This window comes from Salvia miltiorrhiza, chromosome 5 (genome assembly GCF_028751815.1).
Source record: "Salvia miltiorrhiza cultivar Shanhuang (shh) chromosome 5, IMPLAD_Smil_shh, whole genome shotgun sequence".
In the NCBI taxonomy this organism is placed as follows: Eukaryota; Viridiplantae; Streptophyta; class Magnoliopsida; order Lamiales; family Lamiaceae; genus Salvia; species Salvia miltiorrhiza.
Window position 1 is genome coordinate 26,010,996 of NC_080391.1, and position 4,290 is coordinate 26,015,285.

The window sequence follows — 4,290 nt, forward strand, 5'->3', positions numbered from 1 at the left end:
CTTACACGGGGATTTGGTATGAATTGTGTGTTCATAATCCACGAATTAATTTGTCAGACCCAAAAACTCTTAATTTGGACCGTATAATATGAAAGATATGTGGCATGATTGGTTCTTATTTTATTCTCTAAGAGGTGTTTTCACCCTAACCCTCTCCTATATATATATATATATATATATATATATATATATATATAGGGGTGGTCTACCGTGAAAGCACATATTAAAATAAGAAATAAGAAATAATAGGACCGAATGGCCCTATTCAACATACAACATCAAATTTTGTCCACCATTTGAAAAAACATAAATTTTGGTCATTTTTTGTATGTCATGACTATTCTACCCTTCTCTCTCTCCTCTCTCTTTCTCATCTCCCTCTATCTCTCTCTCTCTCTCTCTCTCTCTCTCTCCAGCGGCTCCTCTCTCTTTCTCATCTCCCTCTTTCTGCTCTAGCGGCTCCTCTCTCTTTCTCATATCCCTCTCTCTCTCTCTCTCCAGCGGCTGCGCGGCAGCGGCGCCGAGCTTGGAGAATTCGTCGTAGCTCTCGCGGCGGTGGTGGAGGAGATCCTCCCTCTCTCTCTCTCTCCAACGGCTGTCGCTCTCTCCTCTCTCTTTCTCATCTCCCTCTCTCTCTATCCAGCGCGCGGCGGCGGCAAATCTGGTCTGATGAGGCGGCGGCGGTGGATCTGATCTGATCGTTGCGCCGCCTCCTCCATCGGCAGATCTGATCTCCGCCTCCTTCGATTTCAGCCATGGCAGATCTGATTTGATATGTGTGCTGCACGTATGGCACTTATGGCACTATTAGTGCCATAAGTGCCATAAGTGCACACTTCCCCCTAGGGTTTAGATATTCCGGCCATTTAGGGTTTAGATTATCCATTTGAGGTTTAGATGTTCCATTTAGGGTTTAGATTATCCATTTAGGGTTTAGATGTTCCATTTAGGGTTTAAATGATGTTGTTGTTTCTGTATTTGTGTTGCACATATGGCACTTATGGCACTATTAGTGTCATAAGTGCCCAAAATGATTATTTTACTTGGTTTTATTTTGGATTTCCGTTGGCACTTATGGCACTAGTGCCATAAGTGCCAACGGAAATCCAAAATAAAACCAAAGTAAAATCTTGGCACTTATGGCACTAATAGTGCCATAAGTGCCTAACCTGACCCGGCACGCGACCCGTGTGCCTGATCCTACCCGGTCCGCCTCATTAAGGGTAAAAACGTCCAAAATAATAAAAATGGCCAAAATTTGTGTTTTTTCAATGTGTGGCCATAAATTGTGTTTTATGCTTCATTTTGGCTACTTCAAAATTTTACTCAATTTTTAATGTATGAATTTTATGTAAAACACGTATGAATTTGCTGTATAAACGTATGAATTGTGAAAAATAAATTTTTGCTATCTTTGGGATTCGAACTCAGGACCATAAATCCATACAACAGGATTACGAATTAACCGTAGATCTTGATGATCTAAAGGCTGAAAATGATTCTTATTTTAAATAAGAGCATTTCTTAAGATATAAAATATGAATAATTTTCAACCCTTAGATCATGAAGATCTACGGTTGATTCGTAATCCTGTTGGATGGATTTATGGTTCTGAGTTCGAATCCCAAAAGTAGCAAAAAAATATTTTTCACAATTCATACTTTTATACAGCGAATTCATACGTGATCTACATAAAATTCACATTAAAAATTGCTCTTATTTCTTATTTTAAGATGTGCTTTCACGGTAGCCCACCACTATATATATATATATATATATATATATATAGGGGAAAACTAAAATAAGAACGCTTCTTAAAATATAAATTAGGAACCATTTTCAGCCCTTAGATCATCAAGATCTACGGTTGATTCATCACCTTGTTGGATAAATTCATGGTCCTGAGTTCGAATCCCAAAGGTAGCAAAAAATTATTTTTCGCAATTCATGCCTTTATACAGTTTATTCATACGTGTTATACATAAAATTCATGCATTTTTGCTGGTTCGTAATTCTTAAAATAAGGGTGGTTTATTGAATAACCGCCACCTATATAGGGGAAGACTAAAATAAGAACGCTTCTTAAAATATAAATTAGGAACCATTTTCAGCCCTTAGATCATCAAGATCTACGGTTGATTCATCACCTTGTTGGATAAATTCATGGTCCTGAGTTCGAATCCCAAAGGTAGCAAAAAATTATTTTTCGCAATTCATGCTTTTATACAGTTTATTCATACGTGTTATACATAAAATTCATGCATTTTTGCTGATTCGTAATTCTTAAAATAAGGGTGGTTTATTGAATAACCGCCACCTATATATATATATATATATTCTATTTGCTTGAATTTGAAGTAATATATACTTTTTGGTCCAATGAAATTGAAATCTCGAGACAAGGAAAGGGATCATTGACAATTACTTTTTTGCTTGTAAAATACGTAGACTAATTTCTGAAAATACCTAGATGAAATGAATCACAGTTTTAAAAAATCTCTAAGTTATTTGCATTGACCTAGCTATGATTCTACAATATTGCTCTAAACTGTAGATGTACCAGAAGTCTAAGAGACCGATCGAGCTAGAATTTCAAAGAGAAATGACATTTCAAAAAAAAATCTGTGTAATGCATATGGAGAAAATTGTACTAATAATGAAAGTTGGGGGGCATAATATTCTCTTTTTTTTTTTCTTTTTAAATATAACAATTTTTTGAAGAAAAATACTGATTTACAAATAAGATTTTTAAAAACCCTATTATATAAAAGAGATTTTCAGAAACCTAAGTGCGTAAAGTTATATATACTATATATATCATAATACTAATGTTTCCACTAGTCCACATATATTGATAAATCAATAAAATTGAGTGGAGCGCAATACCCTATTGTTTCACGAGAGAGAATGTTAATAATCCTCTCTGCACCTCTACTTTTTAATTTTCAAAAAATCTGAAATTTTAAGAAAAACATTCTACAAGCGAGTGTCATTTTCTAAATTAATAGATATAATCATTTTCCGTCACATCCTCATCCACAATATTCTACATATATAGTTAGCTATCATAATATCTATATCTAGATACATGTAATTAAATAGCTATCTTAATAACTATATCTAGAATCTAGATATATACGTGTAATTATGAGATAGAGATAGAGATGCAGACCAACTCCTTCTCTAGAAATGTCATTTTCTAAAGGGCAATATATATTCTCATATAGAGCATAAATAAACATTGTATTAAAAAAATTATTTGTGTATATACATATATATATATTATAATTAAGTCACATCTCGGATTCAATCTGTAAGCATGCATACCAATATTTATAAAGTCACATATCGGAATTGTAAACTATCTACATATATGTGATATGTGTGATCATACCATCTATGTTTGACAATTCGAAATTAATAAAAAAATGAAGTGTGGGACACTACTTAAGATCATTAAGTGGAATATATAATTTAAATTATTTGTGGTGGTGAAATTTCAATGTATATTATTAGATGCTTGCATTTAAGGGAAAGGATGTTTGTGAATGGACAAGGAGGATGCTCATAGAATAGAGAAAGACATGGACAGTTGAAAGAATTAGGTCAAACAAAGAAATAATAATAATGGTAATGACCCATTTCTGTGACAGCCCAATGCTCAACAATTGTTAGCCATTGGTGCATTTGCCTTCGGCCCTTCTCTCTCTCTCTCTCTCTCTCAACTTTATCTTCTTCTACCATCGATCTCACCAACGTATGGAATTGCTAAGATGTGATCTGAATCCATCTTCACCATTTCTTCTATACAATTTTTTGTTATTATTCTCTCATTACTATTAAAATATTGTGTATTTATTTTAATTACTGTGAAAATAGAGAATCATTCTTAACTCTTCAATTATGAAAATTTAATAAATTGAATACATCACATTATTAGATGAATACATTACTTGAGTTTGAAATTTAAAATGGTGATTTTTTAATTGTGAATGTAATATCTTCGTATATCTAGAGCAATGTTGTCATAAAAAATGTAATGATCAAAATCACCAACCTTGATTCTAGAAAGCTTATACCCCCTATTAGGGCTGTCTAAATGGTTATCGGGTTTTGGGTATCCAATTAATCGAACCGAAATTCCCGGGTTTGGGTATCCAATAATCGAAAATTTCGGGTAATGGGTCGGTTTCGGTTATTGTTTTTTTGAAAATTTCGGTTATCGGTTAACCCGAAAAACCGAACGGGTTAACCGAATAACCGAACATTATTTTATTAATTATTCATGAA